Consider the following 16,861-nt stretch of genomic DNA (forward strand, 5'->3'; position numbering starts at 1 on the left):
AAAGTCAATTTTTTCATGGGTGCCACACTTTCAGTACAGTAGCTGGAGACCTTCAGTTTAACCCTATATTTGCAAGTTGATACCATTATTGGGCAAGACAGAATTACTTTAAAATAAAAATAAAAAAAATATATATATAGCATGGCCCAAATTAATACTGTGTAATGCATTTAATGGACATAAACGCTGAGTAAAATAAAAGCACAGTGGGCAAGAGATTTTAATAAATCGCATCCAATTTGTTGGAACTATAAGACGCTGCGCTTTTGACGCATCAAAAAATATGCAATGTCAAAAGCTCATCGCCATTATTGGAAGGCCCTGGATAAGGAGAAAAAATGTGGTGCTACGCATAGTGATTAAATGCAAACATATAAGGTGATAGATAAATGGCAGTGCTCACCTGGTGAGGTTGTGCTCACTGAGGTACACTAGGTATAAGTAGCTGAACATGCAGTATACTGCAGCCGACCTGCTGAACAATGAGGAGTTCCTCTAATGGAGACCCAACAGCAGACGATAATGCAAAAAATCTAGGAGACTGGCAATTCCACTGTGATGACCAAGTGGCAAAGTGGTATTCCTCCAGGGAATTCAGATGGGTTTATTTAAAAAAAAAATAGTTAAAAATAATAAACAAGCACACACAGCGTTTGGCTGAGAACAGCTTTCCTTAGGTGTCTAAGGGTGTGTGCACACGCTGCGGTTCCGCAGCGGATTTGGCTGCTGCAGTTCCGCAGCGGTTTTTGCTGTGGTGTACAGTACCATTATTCCCTATGGGAATAAAAAAACGCAGTGTAGACGGTGCAGATTTTTCCGCAGAAAGAATTGTCATGTCTATTCTTTCTGCGGAATCCGCAGCGGTTTCCTATCTCCACCATTGTGGAGATGGTGAAACCGCAGGGCCAAACCGCAGGATAATCCGCAGGTCTTTTGACCTGCGGATTTACCTGCGGATTTTTCAAAATCCGCGCGGCCAAATCCGCACCCCATTCCGCAGCGTGTGCACGTAGCCTAAGGGTGAGATCTCAGACTTGACTTGTAGACACCTGAGGAAGGCTGTTCTCAGCCGAAATGTACTGTTTTTTTTTTACCTGGTTTTAAATAAACCCATCTGAATTCCCTGGATGAAGACCACTTTGCCTCTTTGTCATCGCAGTGGAAGCACCAATTTCTTGGATTTTTTCAATTTTCAATATCTCATCGTAGGAACGTAGCCTTAGGATAAAGTTGCTTACAAACTCCTTGTGCTCATCACATGGTCACTCAATCTGTAATTTGCATACTTACAAAAGATGTGCCACATCTTTCTCACCTGCTTCTTTTATTTGAGACTTGAGAGAAGCAGAAGTGACAGGTGGTGAACCACCTCTTACCTAATGGCACCACTGGCTTCTCTTTACAGCTGGCCTGATGCATTGTCATTTTTGCAGCAAGACGCATATGTGACAAGGTATCAGCCCATTAAAAGCCAAACCATGGATAATGGCAGATAGGAGGCGGTTCACAGGCCCATAGATTACTTGCATAGGCAGGCTCCTGCAAATCCATCCAAACCATCACTAATACATTGGAATAATCACAAGTAGCACAATTATGACCATATTTGCATGAGGAAATTCCATTTATCTTTTCAAATATTTTAAACTAAAGTTGAACTATGGTGCAAAATGGATCTGCTGCTTGTCAGTTTTTAGAATACCAAAATAAAGTTTTTCATGCAGAATTTTATTTTTCCCCAAAACTGGCTCACCACACAACTCAGACGTCCTCCTTAGTAATTAATGGAGCCCCACACATTGAGGTGCTTTTATACACATAGACACATAGTACCATGCTACTTTACAGACAGGGGTCATGAAAATCACATTAAGAAGTAACATGAAATATCGCTAAAAAGCAACTTTTCTTAAGTGCAAAAAGCTGAAAAAGTTGTAGATGTAGCCGCAGCCTTAAATAGGCCTCCAGGCTATTTATCCAATAAGAGTCAGGCTTCTAATGGTCATGAACGTCCATTATCTATGACAATCCTTTGCTCCCCAAGACTAAGGGCCCCGTCACACATAGCGACACACCAGCGATCCCGACAACGATATGACCTTGTCAGGATCGCTGGTGTGTCGCTACATGATTGCTGGTGAGCTGCCAAACAGGCAGCTTCACCAGCGATCAGCACCAGCGACACTCGGGTAACAAGCGATGCAGGTCGCTTAGTTACCTACTGTGTACCTTAGTTACCAGCACGCTGGTGAAGGGAGCTGGTAACCAAGGTACACATCGGGTTTCTAAGCGGCGCACGGCACTTAGAAACCAGATGTGTACCTTGGTTACCAGCTCCCTGCACCAGCGCGCTGGTAACTAAGGTACACATTGGGTTTCTAAGCGCTGCGCGCCACTTAGAAACCCGATGTGTACCTTAGTTACCAGCTCCTGCTCGCTGATCACTGGTCTCCCGCCTGTCACACGCAACGATGCGTGCTGGCCAGCGGGAGATCAACGATCAAAAAAATGTCCTGGCCATTCCAGGACGATCAGCGATACCCGGCGGGGGGGCCGGTCGCTGGTAAGTGTTACACACAGCGATCTCGTTGGCGAGATCGCTGTTGCATCACAAAACTGGTGACTTTGCAGCGATCTCGCTAGCGAGATCGCTGTGTGTGATGGGGCCTTAAGTGTGTATTGCTTCTATCTGGTTGCTATATGATGAGCCTATCAGCAAATATGCAAATCAAGTCTGCCATGACAGCTGGAATTAGAAGGAGTGGGAGAGGACAGTACACAAAGCATGTTCATACTGTGGAAGCAGAGAGCTACATGGTTTTACATTGGCACTTGCGGCCATTTCTACAAGAGAAGCCATGTCCCCCTGCTGTAGAGAACAGTTTTATTGTAAGGCACAATTTTACACAGCCAAAATAATAATGCCTTCTTTTCTTTAATTCCTATGACTGCTTAATGACATGAAGGGGATTTAAATGCAAAGTATGAAGCTTGTGCTGTGGAGTTAATGGGGAAAATTCTCTCAGGTGTAAAGAGCATAGCTCTCCAAAGAAAATACGACTGGTCAATTAGACAGGGGAAACAAATTAGCAAGCGCCGCCGAGCTGACATTAAACCCATTTGCCATTCAATGAAAAGCAATAAGCATACATATAATACAGCAAGTAAAGGAGAAGAGAATGCGCTAATATGGAAGGAGAAGAAGCATCATGGACAGGGACATTCAGGTCAAAGAACAAAGAGTTAAGTTTAGAGGAGCAGCAGTTTACTTAGGTCCCTGCAGGTAGTGAACCACAGCACAATGCTATAAAAATAGCATGTTCACTCAACTCCTCTACCACCTGTTGTCTCCTAATCTATTGTACACAGCCCTTTCCATCAAGGATGAAACAATCCCACTGTCTGGAGCCCCCCACCCTCTGTGCTCTGTCAGCTTTAATGGCCAATGAGGCAGGGGAAGAGCAGTGGTCACGCTGAGCCTGTATTCATGCCCAGCTCATATGGGACTCAATGAGCCAATAGGTAAAAGGTTTAGGTCCTCCCTGCAGACATCTTACAATGCACTTCACAAGCTCATTCTAGAAAAGACAAGTGTCAATAAAAACAGGAGTTTGGAAAGGTTTCCTCTCTCAGACAAGCCGTATAATATATACCAAGTAGGCCAGACTCTTCGCTTTAAGGATGGTTTCACACAGTGTTTTGCTGGGGAAAATAAGCCTTTCTTATGGCACTCTTCATGGTGTTTTTGCTTTATTTGAAGTCAGATTTGGCATTTATAAGGAATTCACAGCCCATAACATTTTTTAATACAATGCAGACCATGAATCGGAGAGCAGCTCCTGCATTACAAGCATCTACGTTTTACTCTGACATACTATGGAGTTTCGTACAAAAACGTATGGCCAGAGATTAGGCAGGTAGTCTATGATGTGTGTTCCCGGCCCGTCGCTACATGGGCAGAGGAAGAGACCTGTCAGTCTGAGTGGGCGTAAAGCATAGATGTTTGTAAACGAGGGAGCAGTGCTCTGATTTATGCTGTCCATCTTTGGGGTGTATGAATGAGACAGCAGGGTCTCTTTAAAGGGAATCTGTCACCAGGTTTTCGTTATCCCATCTGAAAGCAGCATTATGTAGGGACAGAGACCCTGATTACAGCAATGTGTAACTTACTGGACTGCTTGCTGCAGTTTTAATAAAATCAGTGTTTTCTCTTCTGTAGATCTAGCAGTTATCTCAATGCAGAGTTCTGTATAACCCCGTCCACACCACTGATTGGCAGGTTTCTGCCTATGCATAGTGTACACAAAAAGCTGTCAACCATCGGTCAGAGAGGGGTTATACATAGTTCATGAATATAGAAAACAACATGGCTCCACATTTACTAGTGCTCCATCTCTTGCTTATAAAACAGTAATTTTATAATTACAGCAAGCAGCCCAGTAAGTGACGAATCACTGAGGGTCTCTGTCTCTACTTTATGCTTGTCTCAGATTAAAGGGCCTTTTACACATAGTGATATCGCTAGCAATATCGCTAAAGCGTCACCGAATTTGTGACGCAGCAGTGATATCGCTACATGTGATACTTACCTCCGACCGACTCCCCCGCTGGCTATTGCTGATCGCGCGAGATCGGCCTGGTCCATTTCTCGTCGTTGACTTCCTGCTGGCACCGACGAGCGAGCCATGGACGCATGCGGAAGACGGACTCCCTCGCCGCGTCTGAAAGGTAAGTGCGACCGCCGACCGTTGCTGCATCGCTGGTGAGATCTGACTGTGTGGCAGCTAACTAGCGACCATTTAGCGATGCACCAGCGATCCTGACCGGGTCTTATCGTGGTCGGGATCGCTGGTGCATTGCTAAATGTAAAGGGGCCTTAAGTGGCGAAAAGCAGATGACAGATTCCTTTTAATCAGGTTTTCACAATAAATACCCCAGTCTCAACAGGTCTAAATCTATGAATCTCAGAAATCTATGTCAGAATGATTGTACAATCCTTTTTGGACTAATATCTATTTATTTTACTCACTTATTTAGCGCCATTAATTCCACAACGCTTCCACACACGTTATCACTGTCCCTGATGGGGCTCACAATTTAATTTCCCTATCAGTATGTCTTTGGAATGTGGGAGGAAACCGGAGAACCCAGAGGAAGCTCAAACACGGGGAGAACATACAAACTCCTTGCAGATGTTGTCCTTGGTGGGATTTGAACCCAGGACTCCAGCGCTGCATTGCTAACCACTAATCCAATAAAATGTTTATTTTCATAAAAAGAGGGGAAACTTTCATTAAGTATTTTAAGCTATTAGTGACATGTATTTTCATAGTAAGTACACCAAGCTTGTCAGGTTGATTAAAAAATGTATCCCATTTGCATTATTAAATGTGGTGACATGTCCTCTAAAAACCAGATAGTGATGCATTGATTTTAACTTTCTGATGGTATCTTCATTATATTTTTTGCACATGAAAATGCATGCCCACATCTACCTTGTGTGGATCTTCTGGTGTTAAACAAGTATGAACAACATACTATATGTAATCAGTATAGAAATTCTTCATGCTTTAGGCTGGGGCTAAAACAGATTTTTTTCAGACAAAACTCCAATTTTAAATAACCGAGAGCAGTAGCCATATCAGCGCATTAAATTGAATACATCTCCACTAGAACATCACGACAGCCTGAAAATTGCATAAAATTGGAAAATCTTGCTACGACAAGTAAGGGGATGCAGCTTCCACTTTAGAAGGCCCTTTGAGCCCTCTCTCCTGGCTCCTCACCTCCACTCTCCTCCTTAGGCTCATGTAGATTTGCAGTTGATAAGTAATGCTGACTGCCATCTGCTGGTGAAAGCTGAACATTGCATGCAAGATATTCACCTTTCACCAATAGACAGCGTTACTTACAGCAATAGAGTAGCTGGAAAAAAAAGTTGTAGCTCGGCATCTTCACATTCCTGCTGTGAGGATCATCTTGTCCGGATTTTTTTTTATATATATGAATGAGTGTGTATGTAAGCGTGTCACAGTATGGATATACATTCATGCGTTTATAAGGATGCCCGCTTTTGTATGCATTCATGTCATATGCAAGCGTACAGGTATCCATACGCCCCAACCTCCCTAATCATTATGCCATTCACAGAAACGGATGAGCTAGAATGGCGTGTGGCACTTGTCATACATCCTAAAGTGGCACGCTGCCTGCCTTTTAATTGCAAAGTAATTTGAAGATAAATATGAATGAATGTTCTTATTAAAAAAATCCTGTTAGTGATTACCTGATTAAGCAGCACATCTGCATAAGGAGAAAAGGCTCCAGAAGGCAGTGAGTGGCATGGTAGGAAGCAGTGCACTTCACATCTCTCATCAAAGACAAAGATATTCACTTTGCAAAGGGCATACATCAAATACTTATGACAAAGCATACCTTTCTTCTGCCATGTATCTAAAGCAATTTGCAAAATTGCCTTAAATTAAGGAAACACATCAATGCCTTATGCCCTTCAGCAGCTAAACAAAAAGACTGACTCCTGAAATTATTCAGCCATTCATCAATAACCGACGCAACTTTTCTCAGCCTCCAAATATGATGAATGTGCAGCATTAATAGCCAGGCCACAGAAATAAAAGCATTCAGATTACAGGCTGCTGGCTGCACTCATTCGGGGTTTGTGCAGCAGCTTCGAAACACCTTATTTATAGCTCTGGTTGACAATGAGAGGCTTTAACTTCCGGAATACAGCAGAAATATCCCTCTCCAGAACTCTATTCAATGCAACAAAGGCTCCGCGAGCTAAGAATGGGAAATTTTGTTAATTCTTGCATTTCACTGCTATAAACACTTCCTTTCCCAGGCAGCTCTATACTTTCCTGCCAAATCTGGGGTCTCCACAGCAACCACAGATGCCTTCAAGCTTCCTCCAAAAGGTGCATACAGCCAGAGAAAAGGGAAGCAAGAGGAGCTTCTTCCCGCACGTTCCGCAGGAAACAGCCTATGGAGAGTGGCTGAAACATCTGCTGGGCTATTGTGCACCAAGTCACTACTGACAAGGGAAAAAGAAAGAATATTCTTTCTAAAGACTCCATTTTGGCTGCCCTGCTTCATAGCAAAGTTTACAAGCCAGCTTTAAGGGTTTTTTTTTACATTAGAATAATATTTATTAAATGACAATACATAACACAGAACATCAGCTATTACACAAGTACACCCAAATGTAAATGATATTTGTAATGCCCATTGTGCACCATTGCCGCAGACTCAGAAGAAAGATAAAGCTGCACTTTCAGTACATGGTTAAAATCTGTATTCAGCAAAGACACATTTTTCCCATTACGGAGATGGAAGACAATTGGTGCCTATAAACCTCTATGGTGAGGGGGAGGAGCTGGGGGCAGGCACGGTTGAACTTCATCAGCACCCACTGTTGTCTCCTATCTAAGGAAATGCGGAAAAAAAAACCTTTTTTTCTTCTTGTCGGATTCATTTTCCACTTTCAATACATGGATAAAATCTGTATTCACTGAAGACACATTTTACCGGCTCCTGCGCAGGCGCACTGCTCTGCCCTGTTGAGTGCAGAGCAAAGTACTGCAGTGCGCAGGCGCCGGACCTCTCTGATCTTTCTCAGCACCTGCGCACTGCAGTACTGTGCTCTGCCCTCAACAGGGAAGATAAAGTGCACCTGCGCAGGAGCCACAGCAGAAGGAGGAGGATGTCATCTTTAGAAGATGGGAAGCGCCGGACCGGACCGCGACAACCATTGGACCGGATCCCCGAATGAGTATAATATAACTTGTTTTCTTATCTTTCAGGTTACATTGGGGGCTTATCTACAGCATTAAAGAATGCTTTAGATAAGCCCCTGATGGCGGTGGCCGCATCTCATATCAGAAAAATGAGATGACAGATTCCCTTTGACATAAATTAAAGGGTTGTCACTAGTATTGATTGAGCACTCGGTACCCGAATCGGACGCTCGGACGTGCTCGAACTGAGTGGTGAGCATAATGGAAGTGAAGGGCAAACACAAGCATTTTTCCAGAGGAAGGATAAATCCTCTCTCTCCCAGCTTATTACAGGGACTTAAGCACCACGCGATGCTCGGCACTGCTCAATATTCCATCAAGCACCCCAAAGCTTGATCGAGCCGTGCCGACCATGCGCGCGCATCACTAGTTGTCACCAAACTTTAAAAATAAAAAATTCAGCTGCAGCTAGAGGAAAACTGGGTTAGTTTATAGAGGCTTTTAAGATCAATAGGTCTTATGAAACAGAGCGGAAGGGGGGATTCTCAAGTAGCATTCATCTGCTTTAACAGGGAAACACTCTTCCTAGATTTGTTGGTACCACACTGTCTAAAAAACCTCGCCCATATCTTCATAACAGCAGACTGTATAGGATAGAATTTCATCAACATAAAGGACCCCAGAATAAATTGAGATAAATGTATGATTTTCAGTGGGACAAGCTAACCATCTAATGTGTGTGGTGGGGCTCCCGACGCTGCGACAACTCCTAACATCTGTTTGTGTACCAATACCAGAACCTTTGGTTCTCCCTGGAGGACAGCAGCTTTCAGTGATGTGTTCAAGGCCTCTATAAGGGTATGTGCACACACTGCGGATTCTGCTGTGGACCCGCAGCCGATTTGGCCCTGCGGATCAGCAGCAGATCCGCAAGCAATGTACAGTACCATGTTAGCCAATGGGATTTTTTAAATCCGCAGCATGTCAATTCTTTCTGCAGATTCCTCAGCGGTTTGACACCTGTTCCATTGTCCAGGTGTCAAACCGCAGGGGAAAACCGATGGCAAATCCGCAGGTGAATCCGCACTGTGTGCACTCACCCTAATTCTCCCTGCAATGCTGGATATCAGTTTATGAGTAAAATCATGACTGATGGCTACCCACTAGTGATGAGCAGCGAGCTCCGATGCTAACAGCGCGACATTGGCGTGCTCGAATAATATGTTCGAGTGCCCGCGTCTGCATGTCTTACGACTGTTTGACAGCCACAACACATGCAGGGATTGCCTGTATTGCAGGCAATGCAGCACCGGGGACTCAAAAATATTTTTCAAGCATGCCGAAGACACTCTGTTAGTACCCGAGCATGCTCAGATAACACCTTTGTCCTAGAAAGATCGCTCATCACTGCTACCCACTTTTTCATGATGAGTGCTTGGAGTTTATCACAGTTTCTATGTCATTGTTTTTCTATAAAGCATTACAACTTATGAAATACTAATAATTGCACTTCAGTAACCATAGAAACATCTGACTACAATACCTAAAAACAATGAAGCAACAAATTATGTAGAAAACAAAATTTGTGTCTGTCTCAACAGTTTGGCCACGATTACATGGGCACTATCAAATATGCTACAACAACACCAACAACCATCTTCAGACCAAGGTCAGGCTGATGGAAGTTACAACATTTTGCTCTATTCAAAGAAACCAAATCCACTGAAAACCGGCATGTCATTGAAAGGATCTGCCAACATGTGCCTGATGATCCTAGTAAGGAAAACAAGAAGAAAACATGAAGAGTGTTATTGACCCACTTGCGGAGATACATCACAGAACCACTGGTAGAACAAAAGTAATATCTTCAGCACTTAATTATACGAAAGAGATTTGGCATCTGATAAAGCTTCTTTACATTTCGTACACCAAACTGGTGATTGCAAATGTAATCACCAAAGTAATTCCAGGCTAACCTTCACAGGATGCAGTTCAATGACACCAATAGGAGGGGGACAGTGGCCTGCTGCAGTCGGGCATCCTGGAGCTCAGATACATGACTCACGAACACCAACCTACTCTGATAAAAGGGATTGCCGAAAAATCATAAATAGCAAAATTGCTGAGTGCTTGGAAAAACAAGTAACTTTGCACTTTTCCTCTTATTAAAAATCCTCCACATTTTCAAGAGCCGATTTATTCATAAAGAGTAACTAAACATTTGCAAATAATTTTTAGTTCTTAAATTCCATTGAGTTTTGTAGGGGTTCAGGTCCCGTGAACCCACAGATTGCTCCAAATAGCAGATAGCTCAGTTGACAGATGTGCAGAGCTCCTTCCTGAGCGTGCTCCTAGCGCAGAGGACAGGGACTGCATAGAAGACGCAGAGGTTCAGAGATGTACTGTGGACTCGGAGCATAGACTATTAACACTGTACTCTGCTCTGTGTGAGCGCTCAGAAAGGAGCGGTGGGCTCTCTTCTCCTGAGCTTTACATAGGAGTCTTTTCAGCAGATAGCAGTGAGACAGAATCCTTAATCTCAAAAGAAATTAAGACGTGAAAAAAAATTATACTTTTTTTGCAAAGATTAGTCTTTAATTCTACTTTTTATTGTTTGTTGCTAACATTACCAGCCACCTCTATAGTTTATCAGTAGAGGCTACTCTGAGAGTGAAGCACTTACAGGTTCTTTTCTATAGAGTTTGCAAGTGTTATGCTGAACCTGGCAGGATTATGGGATCTCGCCAGTTTCAATGTCACTGCATTCCTCCAATGCTGAAAAAACAAATTTGTCTCTGTATAAAGCATCAGAGAGCATCTAACCATGCCACTGGTTCAAACAGTCAATCATCAGTAGTGCAGGACTCCCTGGTAAGCAAGAAGCCTGGACACTGAGCAACAGTGCACCTTCTAAAGTGCCATGTTGTCAACACCTCTTAGGCTACTTTCACATATCAGTTTTTCAACGTCAGGTGCGATCCGGCATCGCGCCAGAGCGCCGGATCCGGCAAATGTTATGTAAAACCGGATGTGACGGATCCGGTTTTCTGCCGGATCCGTTTTGGTCATCAGACCAAAAACCGAATCCGTCTCATCAGTTTCATCCGTTTTTCCATCCGTTTTCCGCCGGATCCGGTTTGTAAAAACGCCCCTTGGGGGCTTTGAAACGGGATTGGCTGCTGAAATCTATATATACCGTGTTCCTACAGCCCATCTTTGACAGGTTCTAGAGGAGAAACTGCATGTTGGAGAGAAGAGCAAGTGACTGGCGAAGATGGATGTTGCGATTGGAAATATTTTGAAGAATGTGGCGGGTTTTACAGCACAGGCGAATCGTTTGAGGGTGATTGTTCTGGGGAAGGAGAGAGCAAGACAGCAGCGAATCAGGCATCAGCGACGCCGTTTGTGATCCACCCCATCACAGCCAAGAGAATGACGCGTGGGGTCTATTCTACACTCTGCATGGACCTTAGACGAAACCCGGAGAAATTTTTTGGATATGTTCGGATGAAAATGGAGAATTTTGATTACTTGGTGGAGCGCATTGCACACCTCATAAGAAAATCGGACACCTATGGCCGCTTCTCCGTTTCACCCGCAGAGCGTCTGATGGTGACTTTAAGGTAAGCCACATTTATTGGATATGCTCGCATCAGAGCACACTTTCACTGCAATCTTGTTGGTGGTAGTTTGTATCTCCAAGTGTTATAGCTCAGTTTTGGTATGTATGCTGTGATTTTTAACTAATTTATTGTTTTTTACTTCCCCACAGATTTCTTGCAACTGGAGAATCCCTTTCGTCACTGCATTTCCAGTACAGACTCGGGATTTCCACCATATCTGGAATAGTGAAGCACACATGCCGTGCACTGTGGGACTCCTTAGTTGAAGAGTTTTTACCAGAGCCCACAACAGAGAGGTGGATTGAAATTTCTGAAAAGTTTCTACAGATATGTCAGTTTCCGAACTGCTTGGGCGCTGTGGACGGGAAACATATCCGCATTGTAAAGCCAGCCGGATCGGGATCGGAATATTTCAATTACAAGAAATATTTCTCCATTGTCCTCATGGCCATCGCTGACGCGGAATACAAATTTATTGCTGTTTATATTGGGGCCTATGGCCGCTCAAATGACTCTCAAGTTTTCAAACTGTCTGCCATGGGGCGTAAACTGTATGGAAACACTTTCCAGTCCCCATCCCCTAGACCGCTGCCGCAAACATCTGGTCCACCTATGCCTTTTGTCTGTGTAGGGGATGAAGCCTTCCAGCTGTCAGAACACCTTTTGAAACTGTACGGTAGCAGAGGATTGACAAGAACAAAATGCATTTTTAATTACCGCCTAACAAGAGCATGAAGAATGGTGGAATGCTCCTTTGGTATTCTGACAGCCAAATGGCGGGTCCTATTGACTGCAATCAGCCTCAAGACAAAAACTGTGGACGAGGTGATCAAAGCTTGCGTGGTACTCCACAATTTTGTTATGTGCAAGGAACCCATTTCCATTGAGGACACCGCTGAAGAAACCACCTTGCAAGATTACCAGAACATTACCAACAGAAGTTCTGTGACGGTGTCACGAATGAGGGACCATTTTGCACAATACTTTATGTCACCTCAAGGCAGAATAGACTGGCAGGATGACAGAGTTTGATAAATTTCTGCCCTTAACCAAAGTTGTGTACCTTCTGTACCAATAGTATATACCTTTTCCAAACAAAGTTGGCTATCTTGTCGTCTATCTTGTCGTGGTTTAACTATTTTTACCTTGACCACATTTGTGTACCTGAATGTGTTTTAGGCAAAGTCTTTCACCTTTTACCAAAAGTTGTGTACATTGTTAGGAAAACCCCAAGAAGATACACAACTATTGGTAAAAGGTGAAATACTTTGTCTAAAACACAACCAGGAACACAACTGTGGCCAAAAGGTAAAATTTATTTACCTTTTACCCACAGTTATGTACCTGGTTTTGCATACCTTTTTACCTTTTGTATACCCTGTACTTAACCTTTTTTTATACCATAGTTTGCCGCAGAAATAAAAGACAGACAACCAGTGTAAACCAATACTTTAACTTTTATTGATAATTTTTTTTTTTTAATAAACTGTTTAATTGTTAAAAAATTTTCTTTTTTATTTGAATACACACATTTATAAATTAGTGTAGTGTGGGGTGGAAATACTGCTGGAGGGGCTGCGGGACACTTCGACACTGGGAGTGTGGAGAGAGGACTGGGATCGTGGTGGGGAAGGAACAGTTAGAGGTGAAGGGGTGGAAAAAGCAAGAGAATGGGTGGACATGTGGGTGGCAGAACAGGTGGTGGGTGGTGGAGTGGAGGGTTGGGCAGGGAATGGAGTAGCAGATGATGTGGTTGCGAAGTGGTAGGGGGAATGAGTTTGGTACTGGGAAGTAGTTTGGTATGGGGCAGGTTGCTGGAAGTAGGGAGGTTGCTGGTACTGTGGAGTTTGCTGGTACTGGGTAGGTGGCTGGTACTGAGGAGGTGGCTGGTATTGAATAGGAGGGGGAGTAGGGACAGTGGCTGGAGGGGGTGCAGGTGGAGGAGCTACTGCGGTGGGAGGAGGAGGTTGGGAGGTAACCTGCTGTAAAGCACCATGGCACGAATGCATTACATGCATCTGCTGGGTAGGAGATAGTGTTGCCATGCGCTCCACAACAGACCTGAAAAAGGTGTGGTTTGGAGAAGATCTTGATTCTGAATGCATTGTTTGCAGAAGTGTCTTCAATTCCAGAATGCCGGAGTTGAGCTGCTGAAAGCCTGCGGACATTTGCTCTGACAAGACTTTGAGACAGTTCTGGAAAGATGCATTCAGATGCAAGAACTCTGGGGCATAGCTCTTTTCCTGACCCCTCTGCCGCCCAGTACCCGCAGGTGTACTAGAGGTGGCAGGGGCAGAAGGGTGGGGTAAAGGGAAAGCGATCTCCTCACCAGCAGCTTCATGTAATGTAGGCGGCCACGATGCTCCTGCGCTGGTGGATGGGACAGATGGGTCGAATGTGTAGGAAGCCTTGGAAGGTGCAGATGTACCGGGGCGGTCGAAGTGTCCCTCGGTGCCGGTCTCCTCAGGGATCGCTTCAGAAGGGTCCAACCGTGCAGGCTCCCGAGTGCTGGTCACTGTGCTGTGGAACAAAGAGAAAAAAACACAATTAATATACTGACATGCCATTGGCCCTGGCTGAAAAAAAAATTAGACATGTAAACATTACTTTTGGACATGGGGTGTGTAATATTTACCTTCTGGTGACCATTGTTGCCCGGAGGAACGACAGGGCTCGTGCGTACTTGTACTTGCTCCTGCCTCCTCCAGATCCACTCGGGGGCCGCATTTCTTTATTGAACTCCTTCTTGAAACGATCCCTCACAGACCGCCACCGCTTCACAATTCTCTCCCCTGAAACGAGAAAGCACAAAGTAGTTAGTATACAACATCAGTGTTTCACAAACTCCAGTCCTCGTGGTTTCCAACGGGTCATGTCTTCAGGATTCCCATAGTGTTGCTCAAAAGGAAATCCTTAAAACATGACCCGTGGGTACCACGAGGACTGGAGTTCGGGAAACACTGCTTGACATCAAGCAACGGGAACTGTATATACTTACGCTCTTGAATCTGGGCCCGAGCTTCAAGGTCCTCCCAGCGGTCCACAAGGAGCGAACAGATTTCCTCCCAGAGCCGTCGGGTCACAATTAGATCAGCATGCCGGCGGTCAGCCATATTCCAAAGCGGCTCCCTTTCTCTAACAAGATCGATGAGGTGGTCCACATCAATCCCTCCATCCTCACCGTCAGAGTCGGGAGCACGCTGTGAAGACTGTTAAACAAAAAGAGAAAAATAAAATAATTAGCCACCACACTTAAAGAAATTAAATAAAAAGTTCAAAAAAACCAAAGCAAAAATATTATACTTACACGCTGGTGACCGCCGCGTCGCTGTCGCCGACGACCCTGGAAGGCACTGTGAGGACCTCTTGGCCGAGCACCAGATTGGGAAGACTAGAAAAGAAAAGCAAAAAAATTATGTGGTTGGATGTAGGCATATGTGTTTGCTGTGTGATATCTGCACTACATTGTTTTCTATGTGTTGTATGTAGTGTGATGTTGTGTTTCTGCATCTGATGCAGGAAACTTACCAATTGCGAGCCCACTCCAGGTATCTGTCCACCCCTTCCTTCTTCTTCTGGGAGCTCCTCTTCAGCTTGTGATTCTTGTTTTGAAATAAAAGCCAATGAATAAACATATATTCCAGAGATGATGGATTTTTTAAATAAAAACTTACCGTCAAACGCTGACGATGTGAGGGAGGGCTCCCAGAAGAAGATGTGGTGTCCTCCTGCTGGCCAGTCTCCACTCCTGATGCTGCTGCTGCCGGTGCTGCTGCATCTATACGGCGTGTTCTGCTGGTGAATAAAGAGAAACAAAGGGCCACTGAATATATTGATATTCCATGGCCCTATTTTTGAGGAATGGGGGATTTGATAATTACCGTATGTCATCTGCTGGTGGACTCCCCTCCGCATGGTCACCATGGTCCCTTCGGTCCATTTGGGGTGGTGGTGCTGGTGGTGCAGTGGTCTCCTGCCTTCTCCTGCGGCTGTCGCCTCTCTTGGGTGGCATGTTGGCTGTGGCTGAGCGTGTCATGGTTTTATATATGTTTTCTGTGGGCAGGGCTACGGAGCATGCTCAGACCAAAAAAAACGGATCCGGCCGCCGGATCTGGCTTTGGCCGCATCCGGCACATTGCGGCGCTCATAGACTTTCATTGTGTGAAAAAGCCGGAATCGCCGGATCCGGCGGGTCCGGCTTTTTCGCCAGAGACAAAAAAACGTTACAGTTGCTGTTTTTTCCAGACACCGGATTGCGACACATTGCCGGATCCAGCCAAAACCGGACGAAACGCATGACCATCCGGCGCTAATGTAAATCAATGGGGAAAAGCCAGATCCGGTTTTCGCAAAAATAGCCGGATCGCGCCTGATGGCGAAAAACTGATGTGTAAAAGAGGCCTTAAAGAGGTCTGATAAGGTCCGACACCAGACACCTCTTCTGATCAGCAGTTCCCTTTGTCTGCAGGTGGCTGGAAATGCTCGATTGCAGAGCTGCTCAGTCTTCTGATAATGATCGTGGCAGGGTACTACACATCCGGATTGTATTCAAATCAATAGGAAGCGGAAGTGTTGTACCCTGCTGCAGCCACTATCAGAAGACGAGCAGTTCCAGCTGGCTGCCGCCGACACCAAGAGCAACTGATTGGCAGGGGGTCCCGATAGAAGATCAATGAAAAAGTAGCAGACAACCCTTTTAAAATAGTCATCTCCATATTAGAATATTAAAAATAAATACGTTCATATTGATAATGTATAGTTTCAGAAAATCCTGGCATTTATAGAGATAAATGTTTTAAATAGAGAAGCGAGATATCTGTTTCCCTTTTCTTCCCATGGCGTTCCTTGAGTAATTTTTTTTAAAATTCCATACTTTTACAGCACTTACCAAAGAGATATTACTCAGAGTAATAATGCAAAGCAATCTTAAGACAAATCTCAAGAGAATCCTGAAAGCAAAGCCACTTAGTAAAGACAATAAAAATTAGAATTCGGTCAGGTTCACATTATGTTTTTTGCCATATGTAGGGGGCTTCATCTGAACTGCAGAGAAAAAAAACAGGATTCAGATGGATCTGTCGACTGTGTCATTGACTTCAATGAGGCAGAGTCATTTTGTGCTATGTCTCCCTTTTTGTCAGGGTCCACCTTTTTGAAATGGGCACAAAAGCGTAGTCGACTGCTGAAAAAGTGGTCAGACAGCACAAAGTGTCTGCTTCACTAAAGTCAATGGCCGTATAGGCAGATCCACTTAAATCTTGTTTTTTCATTAAGAGCAAAAACTGGGCACTTTTGACCTGGTCACAGGTCCTGTTTAAGTTCACCATGACTTTTCCTATATTTCACTTATCCTAGGCTTAGGAGCCCAGGGTTTAATGTTCCTGGCCTTCCACTGCACAGTAAAAAGTTCACGGAAGCCCTTTCTACAGTCAAATACAGTACAAAACACGGTCATCTGAACAGCCCCACTGAATTACATTGCTC

The 16,861-nt window shown here is 44.4% G+C and overlaps 1 protein-coding gene across 2 annotated transcripts in view; it reads right to left on the reverse strand.

The window, feature by feature from the left end:
* Positions 1 to 16,861, reverse strand: part of SND1 (staphylococcal nuclease and tudor domain containing 1) — a 956,786-nt gene that overhangs the window by 505,264 nt on the left and 434,661 nt on the right. The gene's annotated exons all lie outside the window — the stretch shown is intronic.

Source organism: Dendrobates tinctorius, unplaced genomic scaffold (assembly GCF_039654945.1).
Source record: "Dendrobates tinctorius isolate UK_male_01 unplaced genomic scaffold, ASM3965494v1 ptg000062l, whole genome shotgun sequence".
In the NCBI taxonomy this organism is placed as follows: Eukaryota; Metazoa; Chordata; class Amphibia; order Anura; family Dendrobatidae; genus Dendrobates; species Dendrobates tinctorius.